At 35.9% G+C, this 15,949-nt stretch overlaps 1 pseudogene; it reads left to right on the top strand.

The window, feature by feature from the left end:
* The first annotated feature begins 5,351 nt into the window (after positions 1-5,351).
* LOC107489937 (disease resistance protein Roq1-like) lies at positions 5,352-7,136 on the top strand (annotated as a pseudogene).
* Positions 7,137-15,949: the final 8,813 nt, after the last annotated feature.

Raw genomic sequence — 15,949 nt, 5'->3', positions numbered from 1 at the left:
GGTAAGGCCATATGGGTATGTAAGCTTAGTGAAACAAAGGCCTCAATCATATCAGTGCATGCATACATCAAATGATGGAAATATAGAATTAAGCAAGACAAAGATCACAATTTTAGAGAGAAAAACACATACCAAAAATAAAATATTGGTTGGTAAAATGCAACCAATTCAAATAGGCTCAAAAATCTCACAGGTTTTGTGTGTTCGAACTCTAAACCATGTTCCAGTATAATATTTCTTCAAACAAGTGTAACATTAAATTTTATTCAAATTAGTGAAATACTCTAAAAGGTTTCTTGAAAAAGAAAATATTTCTTCAACCAAGTGGTAAAATATGCACAAAATCAAATAAATATGCAAATGCAACAACTAGCTACAAAGAAAGTTTAAACATTGGTGTTGAGACAAGAAAGTACTAACCCATGGAGATCGGTATCGACCTCCCCACACTTAAAGATTGCACCGTCCTCGGTGCATGCTAAGATGTACAAGTGGATGGGCTGCTCCAACTGATGCCTTTCTCCAAAGATTGTGCAGGTGGACTTGTTTGTCTTTCCATTAAGAAGTTTTTCCTCTCCCTTCGTGGTGGCCATCCTGAAAGAAGAGGGAAAAGAAGAAAAGTAACCCAAAAATAAAGATAGAAAATAAATAAAATATGGGTGTTAATGCCAGATAATAAGGGTCTCAATTACATGGTAGCTACAACATGCAAGTGAGAAAACAGTAGAAGTACATGGCAAAGCAAGAGTGCAAAAATTTGCGACAATGGGAAAGAGAGTGCAAGATAATCTAAATTTATGTCAATGCAAAATTAATACAAATATCATAAAAGATTAGCATTGACTTAAATAATATTACCCAACAGTGTAAACAAGTCACTAAGCACCAGATAATACCAGAAAAGTTGTAACAGTTGAATAAGAAAGTTTAACACCAATGAAAATAATGCAATGGATGAAAGTATGCAATTAAGTAAAAGAAAATGAAAGATAAGAAGAATGAGAAGAGAAAGAATGGAAGAGGAAGTAAGTAAGAAAGGAGGGGGAAAATTAGGATGGGGAAGAAAAGAGAAAATATTTTGGCATATTAGGATAGCTGTGCGGTGCAAGTGACGTGGACGCGTGGGGCACGCGGTCGCGTGACTTGCGCTTTAAGTTAATCGACGCGGTCGCGTGACAAAGTTTATGCTACTGGCGCGAGGGCAGCCTCGCGCTCGCACAACTCTCTGTTTAAAATTTTTATTTTCGCCAAATCTGGGGTGACGCGATCGCGTGGGTCATGCGATCGGGTGAGTGGCCATCATGGAGATATGACGCGGACGCGTGGGAGGGCTTGGGCTTCCAGCATGAGTCCGGCCCAACTCCAGCACAACTTTCGGCCATGCACTCTTTTCACGTCGATATTCAGGTCACGCAGCCGCGTGGGTGACGCGGTCGCGTGGGGGCCAAAGTTCCACATGACGCGGTCGCGTGAGCGACGCGGTCGCGTGGGGTCAAATTATGCAAAAGGCGCGCCCCCAGCTACACTCTTGCATGACTCTCTGTTCAATTATTTTCTTCATAACGCACTGGTGACGCGGACGCGTCAGCGACGCTGCCGCATCGCGTGCGTGTTTTTTTTATGCAGTATGCAGAATGCAAAATGCAATGAATGTCATGAAAAAATTGCAGGTTCAATAAAAATTTAAAAATAGACTAAAATTAAAACTAAAAAGAGAACGATCATACCATGGTGGGTTGTCTCCCACCTAGCACTTTTAGTTAAAGTCCTTAAGTTGGACATTTGGCGAGCTCCCTGTCATGGTGGCTTATGCTTGTACTGATCTAGGAATCTCCACCAATGTTTGCAAATCCAATATCCTCTGGGATCCCAAATCTTGTTTCTGCACCCGTCTTCAAGTTAATTATCATGAATCCATCCGGGTGGTTCAGCTTTAGAATTCTCACTGAAGTAACCAAATAGCTTCCTAGACCCATTCAGCTGAGCTCTATACCAACCTTTGCATTTAAACTTTGAGCTTCCAACCATGATGAACCTTGCAGGACAATTCTTACCACTGGCCATCTTCCTTTTACTCTTAATGTTACAAAGAGCTCTAAGTTGACCATCCGTCTCTAGTAGCCCGTATTCAAGTGGAATTAGAAAGCTAAGGGATATGAATTTCACCCACTTGAATGTTGTGAAGGATGATGGCAGCTTAGGGGGAGGTGTTTTTAAAGAACATGCAAGCTCCACTCCCTTGTGCTCTTCTTTGACATCTTCCACCTCTTTGCAAGCTTCTTCAATTTTAACCTCTTCCTCTTGGTAGCTTGCTTCCAATTTAATCTCTTCTTTATTGCGCACCAAGGGCATGGGAGGTTGTGCCTCTTCTTCTTGAATCTCTATCTCTTGATTAACCTCTTCCAAGTCTTCTATTATGACATGCCTTGGAGGTTGTACACCCTCCTCAACATCAATTTCAAATACCTTGAAAGGAGGCTTTATGACTTGAATTTTCCCTGGAAGTTCTGCATCTCCTAAGTCTTCAACCGCTTCTTCCTCTTCAACAAATATGGCTTCTTCCACTTGTTCCAGTACAAAGTCATGCTCCTTACTGTCCACTAGAGTTTCTAGTGTCTTCTTCATGCTATGTTCTTCATTAGATTCTCCACATGAAGCCATGGGGGTTCCTTGAGTGTCCGAACATCTAGAAGGTAATTGATTTATTGCTTGCTCTAATTGATGAAGGGTTGCATGAAATTGATCTACTATTTTCTTGAGACGATCCCTTGACTCTTGTTCCATTTCAATAGCATAACTGGGGTCATCTTGTTCTTGGATTGATGGATGTGGGTGCTCTTCCATGGATGGTGGTGATGGGATGGGTGGTGATGGAATGGGTGGATCATTATATGGTTGAAAAGAAAGTGCACTAGAGCTTGAGGGTTGATTGTTGAAGGTATTCGGTGGTCCGATGTGGGTGACCAAAGCTTGTATAGTAGAGTTTAAATCGGCAAATACTTTCTCCATGGAGGTTTGGGGTGGATAGGAGGGTTCATTTTGATAATGATAAGGAGATGGTGTATATTGCGGTGGTGGTTCTATGTATGGTTCGTTTGGCTCATAAGGTGGTTGGTATGGTGGACATGGATTAGGGTCATATGGAGGTGTTTGATGGAAAGGAGCTTGTGAGTATGGTGGTTCAAAATTATATTGAGGTGGAGGGGGTTCATAGGCATATGGTGGGTCTTGTTGGTAGTTAAAAGAGTGCTCACCATAGCCATTGCCTTGATACGCATCACAGAATGGTTGTTGATAGTCCATCGGAGGTGGTTGTTGCCATGAGGGTTGATCAAATCCTTGTGGCTCCTCCCATCTTTGATTGTTCCAACCATGGTGCATGTTGTCATTATAATCTCCTCTTCCTGCAACATAATTATAAACAGACTCACAGCCAAAGGGGTGAGAGTTCATAGTAGTGAGAGATAATAAAAACAAAAACTAACAAAAAAGGAAAATTTTTTTTTGAAAAATATTTACAATAACCAATAATAAGACACACGTTTGCAATTCCCCGGCAATGGCGCCATTTTGATGAGAGGATTTTTGCGTGGTCTAAGAATCTTTACAATTAAGTACTCGTTGCAAGTATAACTCTTAAACCAACAAAAGTCCTTTCTTACAAACATTTTGGTTGTCACAAGTAACAAACCCCTAAATAAATTGATAACTGAAGTATTTAAACATCGGGTCGTCTTCTCAAGGAATTGCAGGGAGGTATGTTCTTATTATTGGTTATGAGTTTGTAAATTGGGAGTTTTAAGAATGAGGAACAATTATGATGAATGACAACTAAAATAAATAATTGACTGTAAAATAAACTCTTGGCAAGGTATGAGAACTAGAAGTCCTATCCTAGTTATCCTTATCAATTGTGATGAGAATTGGATTTTTCTCCCACTTTGTTAACCTCTAACTATGAAGGTAAGTCAAGTGAATGAATTAATTCGAATCTTCAAGTCCCAGTCTTTCCTTGGGAACAGTTAGAGTTATTTGATCTCGAATCAATTCTTGAAGAATTCCAATTTTCAATCAACAATAAGTTTGATAACTCAAGAGTTACCAATTAATCAACCAAAGCCAAAAGGTAGAAAAATCTAAATTATTTATATCATAAATAAGAGAAACAAATCGTAAATCTGAAATACCTCAATTGCATTAATAAAATAAAATCAATCCAAATATGAAGAGTCATAAGCCAAATAAGCAACATTAATAATCAACAATTAAGAGGAGTCGAAATAAAAAGATATTGAACCTGATGAAGAGTTGAAATAAATCCTAATTTCTAAAAATCCTAATTTCTAAATCCTAAGAGAGAGAGGAGAACCTTTCTCTCTAAAAACTACATCTAAAACTAAAATTATGAATTATGAGAGCCTTCGGAGTCTCTGCAAGTTTCTTGACTTTAATCTGTGTTTCTGGGCCAAAAAAGGGGTTGAAATGCGGCCCAGAATCTCTGTCAGTAACTTTTGTAATTCTGTAGATCGCGCACGTCACGCGATCGCGTCATCCATGCGGATGCGTCATTCGCGTTTTTCGTTGCCACGTGTTCGCATCGTCCACGCCTCCGCGTCACTTGTGCTTTTCCAATCCGCGCGGTCGCGTGAGCCATGCGACCGCGTCACTGCAAATTCCTTTCTTCCGCGCGGTCGCGTCGCTGACGCGTACGCGTCACTTCTCGCTGGTCATCTCCTCAATTTCTTCTGTTCCTTCCATTTTTGCAAGCTTCCTTCCCAATCTCTCACTCATTCATGCCCTATAAAGCCTGAAACACTTAACACACAGATCAAGGCATCGAATGGTAATAAGAGAGGATTAAGATTAGCTACATTAAGACCAAAGAAGCATGTTTTCAATCATGTAATAATTTTAGGAAGGAAATATAAATGCATGCTAATTATATGAATAAGTGGGTAAAGACCATGATAAAACCACACAATTAAACACATTGTAAACCATAAAATAGTGATTTATCAATAACATATTATAATTTATTCCCAGAGTGTTTAATTCATTTGAAATGAAGCAAATATATTGTCTTCTTCATATATGGAAAATAAAAGATAAAAATCATATCTTACTCTATCATGTGATAATCGTAAAATAAAAAAATATTCAAACTTTATTTTATTATAGAAAGCTACTAATGAATGACTTGTGTAATGCACGAAAAATGCTCAACACGGTAAAAAAATATATTAGTCGCACGAAAAATGCTCAGTACGAAAATAAAAAAAATACATTATGTATGCATATAACATAATGTCAACCATTAGTTAAAGGTAATTTTACCTCTGGAAATAGATTCTACTGATCGAATTCACATGGTAGGGATACATGGAATTGATGGCATAGGAAAAACAACACTTGTTCTTGCTCTTTATAACTTGATTACTGACAATTTTGAAGGTGTGTGTTTTCTTGAAAATATGAGAGAAATTTTACAAAAAATATGGGTTGGTGCAACTTCAAAACAATCTTCTTTTTAAGATATTAGGACAGGAGAGAATCCAGATAATAGGTGTTAAGGAAGGAATTTCACAGATACAACATAGACTCAGTCAAATAAAAGTTCTTTTGGTTCTTGATGATGTTGATGAACATGAACAGTGGATAGCTATTGCGGAAAAACCTGATTGGTTTCATCCTGTAAGCAGAATCAATATAACAACACAGGACAAATACTTGCTGACACCTCATGACATTGAAAGGACATATGAGGTACAAGGTTTAAATAAGAAAGGGTCCTTATATTTGCTTTATTGGAAAGCTTTTAAAACAGATATTGTCAACCCTTTGGTATGAGAATATTTTAACCTGTGGAGTAAATAACTTATGCTTCTGGACTTCCATTGGCTTTGGAAGTTATAGGTTTTAACTTGTTTGGAAAAGATTTAGAACTGCAGAAATCTGCAATGGATCTATATGAAAAAGTTCTTGATAATAAAATATGTAAGATACTTCAGGTTAGTTTTGATGTTTTGGGAGAAGATGTGCAGAGTGTTTTTCTTGATATTTCTTGTTGTTTTAAAGGATATAATTCATGAGAAGTTACAGATATACTTCAAGCTCATTATGGGAGTTGTATGAAGTATCATATTGGAATTTTGGTTGAAAAATCTCTCATAAAGAATGATCAATTCAGAATAACATTACATGATCTAATGGAGGACATGGGCAAAAATATATATAAAAAAAAATCATCAGAAATGCCTGGAAAGCGTAGCAGATTATGGTTCTACAAGGATATAGGTAAATTTTAAGAAGATAATCATGTATGTAATAGTTTTTTTTACTCAAGTCTGTTAATGACTTTTTCTTAACACATGTATTTTAATTAATTTATGTTCTTACTTTTGTGTTATGAAAGGAAACTAGTGCCATTGAAAACATACATTTGGAATTTCTCGCATTTAGAAAGAAAGGAAGTAAAGATCCATCAAAAAAAGAGAAAAATGATGATGTAAAAGTAAAATGGGATGAAACAACTTTTAAACAGATGAAAAATCTCAAAATACTTATAATAAAAAATGGTCATTTTTTCAAAGGTCCCAAATATCTTTCAAATAGTTTAAGAGTTTTGGAATGAAGGAGGTATCCTTCAAAGGTTTTTCCTCTAATTTTGATCCAAAATAGCTTTCCATACTCAAGTTGCTTGAATATCTCTACATGTTACCCAAGTTGGATAGCTTATCCAAGGTAAGCGTACTAAATTCATTTTTCTAATTTTGTATGTTTGTAAATTCATGATTAGGTTTATTTGGTTTTATTTTAGTTTGCTCATTTATTTTATTTGTTTGTTTGTTTTTTCTCCAGATGTCAATCACCTTGAAAGTTTTAAATTTTGATTACAGTGATTTTTTTTGAAAGAGATACTTGATGTATCTAATCTTTAAACTTTAGAAGAATTTTCTTTCAAAAGATGTAATTATTTAGTCTTAGTTCACAGTTCAAGTAAGTCACAACTTCCTCCACCCAAAGATTAGAGACACCAAACTGAGCATTGCATGTCTATGAATGATGACGATAGTTTATATTGTAAAACCATTATTGCAGCTATGGATTCTTGGGAACACAAAACATTTCGTGGCTAGCTATTTGTCCTTAAGCAAATGGTTCGTGGTGCATGCAATTTTGCAACGGTTTTGCTGTCGCTAGTATTTACATTTTGCAACAGTTAGACTTAAGTATGAAAATCATATGTAGCAAAATATAAAACCAAAATAAAAACAAAGAATGTATAGTGTGTAACTCTTTTGCAATTTTGTAAATTTATATGAATAGTGAAAGGTATCAGTACCTAACTGAAAGAGAAGAACAGGGATCGAAGAAGAGAGAATTGAAAAAGAAGAGAAAAATGATTTCTATAATTTGGTAAAGGGGAATTGAACTATTACAACACTCTTTGTAATTAACAGTTGGCTATATTGAGCCTAATAACAGCCTGGTATTGTAATTGTGAGATACTAAAGACTCCCTAACACTGAACGGTAAAGTGTTGGTTCATCAAACTTGTCACCACCAAACTGAGAGAATTTTATTGATGATGGGAGAGGGGTTCTACAAGGTTTGCAGCCTATCATGCCTACCTTACCCAGTAAATCATTGACATATTTCTCTTGGCTGAGTAATAGTCCTCCACCTTAGTCTTGCTAACTTGAATGCCTAGGAAGTAATGAAGATCCCCCATATCTTTGAGTGCACACTTGCAATTCAGCTGGTTCACCACAGTAGTCATAGAGTTGGTTCAACTTCCAGTGATGATCACATCATCTACATACACAAGTACAAAGGTTGTGGCATTGGCATCAAATTTAGTGATGACTGGAACATCAGAGGCTATGGCATTGAATCCAAGTTGATGCAGAGCTATAGAAAACTTATGATACCAGGCTCTCGGAGCCTGTTTCAAGCCATACAATGCGTTGGTAAGTTTGCAGATCAACTTCCCATCACCTTGCACATATCTCTGCGGTTGTCGCATGTACACATCCTCAAGCGATTCTCCATGCAAAAATGCATTATTGACATCCAATTATCTAATTGACCAATTATTTTCCAATGCAAGTGTCAAGACTACTCTGATTGAAGTTGGTTTAACTACCGGGATGTAGGTCTCAGTAAAATCAAACCTAGGTCTCTAAGAGAAGCCTTGGGCAACTAGCCTAACCTTGTATTTTTGGATGTGCCATCAAAGTTGTATTTAACTCTAACGACCCACTTGCTGCCAATAGCTTCTTGATCCCCTGGTAGAGGTACAAGTTGCCATGTCTTTTTCTTTAGTAGTGCTTGATACTCATTATCCATGGATTCTTTCTATTTTGGGTGAACCATAGCCTCTTTCACTGACTATGGCTCAACTGTAGCATGATAAGCTTTCGATTGAAGACTGTCAGCCTTACTTCGTGTGGTCATAGGGTGTATGTTTTGGGTGTGGGTACTGGGCGCAGGTTGACAACTAGAAAAAACAATTTATAAGGCTGAAATGGGCACTGAGATAGGTGTGGATGAAGGTGCTCATTAAGAGATGATGAGTGGAGATGCTATAGGGGGAATTGGGGCTAGGGATAGAGTTGAAGGTGGTTGGCAGGGGACAGTGGGTTAGGTGGTGTTTATGGAAAATTAAGAGGAGTGTTGAGAAAAGTGTTAAAACATTTCTGAATGATTTGTGAGATGTGACTGAGGCAGGGGTCTTAGTGAGGAGTGACCATCTTGAGCTTGTGGAGGTAGGGGAGGGTTGGGGATCAAGGGAATAGTTAGTATTGGTGGAACTATCTCAGAACTACTCTGCTTACAATGACATCCATGAGATAATTTCCAGTTTTAAAGGGAAACTGCATCTCATTAAACACAACATTTTATGTGATCACTACTTTGCCTTCTGGTGTGAGACATTTGAACCCTTTATGAGCAGTACTATATCCCAAAAACACATAGAGTGCTGACCAAAATTCAAGCTTGTGACGATTGAACGGCCACAGATGAGGAAAGCAAAGACAACCAAATATCCGTAGACAGCTATAGCCTGGCTTCTTACCAAGTAGCTTCTTTGCTGGAGACATGTTTTCCAATTTTGGTGTTAGTAGAACATTGATGAGTTGAGCTGCAGTGAAGAAAGCATCACCCGAGTATTGCATTGGTACTCCAGAACTAACCATTAGTGTCATTCTCATCTCTACTACATGCCTGTGTTTGCGCTCTGCAGTTCTATTTTGTTGATGGATGTGGGGGCATGAAAATCTGTGCCTGATCCCTTGTGATTGTAACTCCTTTGACAAACTAACATACTCAACATCATTTTTAGATTAAAACAATTTAATTTTTTGTGCTGAATTGCAATTCAACCATATTTTGGAAATTAAAGAAAACTGATTTAAGTTGTGACCGTGCTCTAACTAGATAAAGCCAAGCAATTTAGAAAAAAACATCGATAAAATTGACAAAATAGAAGTTTTCATTCAAATCTAGCATAGGGGCAGAATCCCATATGTCTGAATACACCAGTTCTAAAGGTGATTGATACATTGTGTTTGAACTTGGAAATGGTAATTGTGTGACTTGCTTATGCTATAGGTTGTGCAAGGCTCTTTATTCTCAATAAATGACAAATTACAATCTTTCAAGACTGCACTAACTACTTTATTTACTGCATGTCCTAACCTTGCATGCCATAAGAGAAATTGCTCAGTTGTGGACATGATAGAGTTGTAAGTAGATGTACTTATTGAAGGAGAGAATTTGACAAACTTATACTTTTTCTTATCAACTTCACCCTGTAGAATCAACTCTTTAGTTTCCTGTGATTTGACACAACAATCATGAGCATCAGACTCAAAAAGCACATTGTTATGACAATAGAATTGATACACACTCAAAGAATTTTTGGTTATTTCAAGCACATGTAGCAATTATTGCAACAAAAACTTTCTAGAACTCAAATCAATTTTAAAAATGGAATTTCCAATAGAAGTTATTTGCAAACCTGTTCCATTTCCTACAATTATTTGTTCTAACCCCTCATAGCTTTTACTGCTCATCACATTTTGAGGGTCTGGTGTCATATGGTGTGTAACACCACTGTCCGAATACCAATTTTGATCATAGTTAGTGGATGGTGTTTTAGAGCACTTAAGTGAGCCTGTGGCTATAACTGGACTTCTATATGCTCATAACATGGTCTTGAATTCTGGCTTTCATTCCCACAAGACGAATCATACCTGGACCAGCATTTGCGAGCTGTGTGGCCAACCTTATCACATAGCTAGCAAACCGATCTGCTACTTCCACTATCATATCATCTTTCGTTTTGACTATCACTATTAAATCTTCTATCATTGTCATAGAATCCTCCGTCAGACCTTCCATAAGACCTTCTTTCATTGCTGGAGAAACTTCCTCTCATCAATTTTCCACCTCATCCTCTGAAATCACCCCTGAAATTCCCTCGACCTCCATAATTGTTTGAATACGAGCTACATTCGCTTGAATTAATAGATCTGACTTCCTGAATCTTTCTATCATACTTTCATGTGCAAGAAGCAAAGACTTAAACTCTCCAACCGAGACACTAGACGATCTTGAAACTCCAGTTGTAATCAATGGTCTATATTCCTCCGTTAAGCCATTGAGTATGGCACTAACATGGTCATTTTTCCTGATTGGTTCTCCAACTGAGACTAACGTATTTATTGTTTTTTTAATTTCTAACACATAGCTACCGACGAAACTTCGAATTTTAATGCTACTTATTTGTTCTTTAATTGCAGAATTTTTTCTCTAATTTGTGATGCAAAGTGATCTTCTAACCTTCTCTATACCTGATATGTGTACAGGCAACCGACCATTCGAGTAGTAAAAAGCTTGGTCATCGACTCCAATAACCAAGATTTGAGCAGAGCATCTTGTCGCTTTCATCTCGCAAATTCTGGATTCTTCTCCCCTGAAGTTGTGTACTGAGCTGAAATACCTTCTCCTGTGATGTGTACTAACAGATCGTCCTTCGACTGTCGATTCCACTTGATCTTTTCATTGGAGAAAGTTTTCTTCATCAAGTTTCATCAAAATTGGTGAGGACGTGAAGTTAGGTTGGTGTTGAACATGAACTTCAACTATTTATGTGTTTACCTCCATGATTGAATGAACCAAAACTTTGATACCATAAAAGGTATCAATGCCTGACTGAAAGAGAAGAACAAAGATCAAAAAAGAAGAAAAAAATGGTTTCTGTAATTGATAAAGGTGAATTAAACTATTACAATATTATTTGTAACTAACAGCTGGCTATATATATATATTGAATCTACTAACAACTTGACTTTTAACTAATCTAATTAAGAAAGGATATAACTAGTACTAATTCTGCCAATTCAACTTGGCTTAACTAATTCAATTTCAGCTTAACCACTACTCTATCAAATAGAATTAAGTTTTTATATAATAGAAATGCAAAAAAATTTTGCACAAATAATCAACAAAAATAAATTTTAAAATTTATTATTTTAAAAAATCATCTAATTAAATGCATATATAAATTTAATTATTGACCAAATAAAATTTTTATACTGTCAATTTACTAAAATTGAACTCGTATGAATAATAGAAACTGGATGGTAATAAAAGAAAATAAATGAAGTAAATGAATAAGGACAAATTAAATAAAGCGGGTAATTTATTTGTGCCTATCATCACTATTATTATATCATTTTACAATGGTCAGCATTTAGATTCCAAAAATATTTACGTAGTATATTCTGATATCAGTATATATATTTTTTTTCTTCTCAAATTTAAAAAATATATTTTTTATAATTATAATATAAAAATTAATATTTAATAAATAATTATACTAATTATTAAACATTCTAATATAATTGTCTATCATACATAATTTGTATTTATATAATATTTACGTTAATACATTTTTTTATGTATGTATTAAAATGCATATATAGATATTAATTTTTATAATTAATTTTCGTACGACTAAATATTATATATAGACTAATACTAGTATGCTTGTCTCTCTTTTCTATTTCTTATTTTTGAAAAATATTAATTTTAAATAATTATATTTCTTAGCATTTGATAGTTAATTATAGTAAAATTTGATAATAATTATAATATTTTATATCATATCTTATTAATATATGATTACAAGAAAGAAAATATTTATATAGAATGAATATGTTAATCTGTTAAATAGAATTTTTAAATTAAATTTTGATAATTAAATAATATTGTCTATTTTTTGTTGTTAAAAATACCTACCATGATTAGTTAATTTTACATTATTTTGAGATTTTATTTTTTAACGTATTAGATATGATTTTATTTTAATATTTTTTATTTTTTTCTGGTTATGCATGAATGTTTTTGAAAGTGTACAGCTATTAAGAAAAAAAAAAGAAATATTTTTAATAGTATTAAATGTTCCTATGCGAAAGTGAACTTTGAGGTATAGTTCGTTCTCGTGATACTCAAACTGGCTTTTCTTGGAGCAAAGGGAGTGGAATGTCGTCTTCTTGAGAGGAGGCAGCGTTGGGTACCTGCAAAGGGACTCCAACGCTCAAGTAAGTATGAGTATGAATAGTAGAGATGATATTCAGAGCGAATCACGTACCTATGACTGAGTGAGTCATTCGTATATAATAGAGTTTGCTGAGGGCAGTTATGCATATCTATTTGTTACCGAATTGGATGGGGTCTTTATTGGTGGCATGTCTTTTGGGGTTTTGGTGGTTTAAGGAGAGATTTATGGGAGGATTGTGTACTGTGAGGGCAGTTATGCATATCTATTTGTTACCGAATTGGATGGGGTCTTCATTGGTGGCATGTCTTTTGGGGTTTTGGTGGTTTAAGGAGAGCTTTATGGGAGGATTGTGTGCTGACTCAGTTCCGAGTTCATTGCTATTTGGTTGTTTTAGTCTAACGGATCATAACCCTCAAGGTTGACCTGTTTTCGAGTCATGAACAAGTTAAGCTTTTACTCGTGGGTTATAACTCGGAACTAGATTTTATGGCAGTTCTTAGGCTATAGTTCGTCTGTTGTGCCGAGCTATAACTCGGAGCCCCCAAGCTTAACTTGTTCATTGAAATGTTTTGAAAACGTGATGGATTTTATTTTGAATTTTTGCGGGGAGTGCTTTTTAGGAGAGAGAGAGTTTTGGGAAAAGAAAGCTGCATTTAATGCGTGTTGGGGATTGAAGTGATTGTTGTGATCTGACCGTTGATTAATTGTTTTGGTTTTCATTTTGAACGGTTGGGGTTTTGATAAACCACTATTTTATGGTTTATCTTATGCTCGATTGAGTGGTCTTTATCAAGCCTTTGCACACTTATTCAGACTATTTGCATGGTTTTACAATTCCTTCCTAGAATTTGTTCTATGATTGAAAACTTGCTTCCTACAGTCTTTAATTTGTGTATTTTAAATCCTCTCTTATTATCATTCGATGCCTTGATATGTGTGTTAAGTGATTTCAGAGATTACAGGGCAGGAATGGCTCAGAAGATGGAAAGAAAGCATGCAAAACTGGAAGGAATACAAGAAACTGAAGGAACTGCTAAAGCTGTCCAGCCTGACCTCTTGGTACTAAATCGACCATAACTTGAGCTACATAGATCCAAATGATGTGGTTCTAGTTGCGTTAGAAAGCTAACATCCGGGGCTTCCCAACGATATATAATTTATCATAGCTTCTCCGAAGTTAGGTGACACGGACGCGTGGATGATGCGCATGCGTCGCATCTGCGAATTTCAATCCACGCAAACGCGTGGACAACGCCTCCGCATTACTTTGCCGCGACCTGTACGAACCAGAAATTGCTGGGAGCGATTTCTGGGCTGTTTTTGACCCAGGTTTTGGCGCAGAAAACATAGATTAGAGGCTATAAAGTGAGGGAATACATCAACACAACATAGAAGAGTTATATTTTCACTTTTCATAATTTAGATGTAGTTTTTAGAGAGAGAGGTTCTCTCCTCTCTCTCTTAGGATTTAGGATTAGGATTCCTCTTAAAGGAATTAGGATTTCGTCTTCCTCAATTTTCAGGTTCAATGTTGCTTTTATTTATTTTCTCAATTTAGTTTGTGAACTCTTTATGTTTAGAATGATTTTCTATTTAATATAATTTGAGGTATTTCAGACTCATGATTGCTTTCTTCTATTTATTATATAAATAATTTAGATTTTTCCCTTTTGGCTTTGGTTGACTAATTGGTAACTCTTGAGTTGTCAAACTCATCGTGATTGATAATTGTTATCTTTGCTGATTGATTTAAATTCCTATAACTCTAGTCTTTCCTTAGGAGTTGACTAGGACTTTAGGTGTTAAATTGATTTATCCACTTAACTTACCTTCATAGTTAGAGGTTGACTGAGTGGGAGCAAAAAAATATAATTCTCATCACCATTGATAAGAATAACTAGGATAGGACTTCTAGTTTTCATACCTTGCCAAGAGCTTTTCTAGTCATTTAATTTTCATTACCATTTACTATTCTTGCTTTTTATTTTATACATTAAAACCCAAAAATATACCTTTTCCATAACCAATAATAAATCATACTTCCCAACAATTCCTTGAGAAGATGACCCGATGTTTGAATACTTCGGTTTATAAATTTTATTGGGTTTGTTACTTGTGACAACCAAACGTTTGTACGAAAGGATTTTCTGTTGGTTTAGAAGCTATACTTACAGCGCGATCATATATTTGTGAATTTCTTTACTGATAGAAAATCCGATTGTCAAAATGGCGTCGTTGCCGGGGAATTGCAAATGTGTGCCTTATTATTGGTTATTGTAAATATTTTTCAAAAAAAAAGAAAAAAATTCATATTTTTATTTCAAAATTTTTATCTTATCTTTTTTTTCAAAAATTATATCTTTTTCAAAATCTTATCTTATCTTTTTTTTTTCAAAAATCATATCTTTTTCAAAACACTTTCTTTTTATTAGTTTTTGTTTTTATTTTCTCTTACTACTATGAACTCTCACCCCTTTGGCTATAAGTCTGGTTACAATTATGTTGCAGGTAAAGGAGATTATAATGAGAACAGGCATCAAGGTTGGAACAATCAAAGATGGGAGGAGCCACAAGGATTTGATCAACCCTCATGGCAACAACCATCCCCAATGGACTATCAACAACCATTCTGTGATGCATATCAAGGCAATGGCTATGGTGAGCACTCTTTTGATTATCAACAACCACCATCATACGCCTATGAACTCCCTCCTCAACATGACTTTGGACCACCATACTCACAAGCCCCTTTCCACCATTCACCTCCATATGACCCTAACCTGTATCCACCATACCAACCACCTTATGAGCCAAATGAACCATACACAGAACCACCCCCATTCCAACACAACTACTCTCATGAACCACCACCTCAACATACACCATCTCCTTATCATTATCAAGATGAACCCTCCTATCCACCCCAAACCTCCATGGAGAACACACTTACCTCTCTCAGGGGTCTCACCTCTAAACTCCAAAATCTTATATCTTGCATGGACCAATCTTCTACCTCAAATACTCAACCCTCAAGCTCTAGTGCACTTCCTTTTCAACCACAGAATGATCTCTCCATCCCTTTACCACCATCCATGGAAGAGCACCCACATCCATCAATCCAAGAGCAACATGATCCCAATGATGCTATTGACATGGAACAAGAGAGAAGGGATCATCTTCGCAAATCCATACTTCATAAGGAGCTAGAGGAGGCACTAAAAGTGAAGGTAAAAGAGACCTTTGTAGATGAAGGAGTAGTTGAAGGGAGTTATCACATAAAAGAAATCATCAAGGAGGAGTACGATTTTATACTGAAACAACTGGACAAAGCAGCAATTATTGAAAAGAAAAAAGTGGTTGCAGACTTAGGAGATGCTG

This window comes from Arachis duranensis, chromosome 5 (genome assembly GCF_000817695.3).
Source record: "Arachis duranensis cultivar V14167 chromosome 5, aradu.V14167.gnm2.J7QH, whole genome shotgun sequence".
NCBI lineage: Eukaryota > Viridiplantae > Streptophyta > Magnoliopsida > Fabales > Fabaceae > Arachis > Arachis duranensis.
This window is presented reverse-complemented; position numbering and strand designations above follow the sequence as displayed.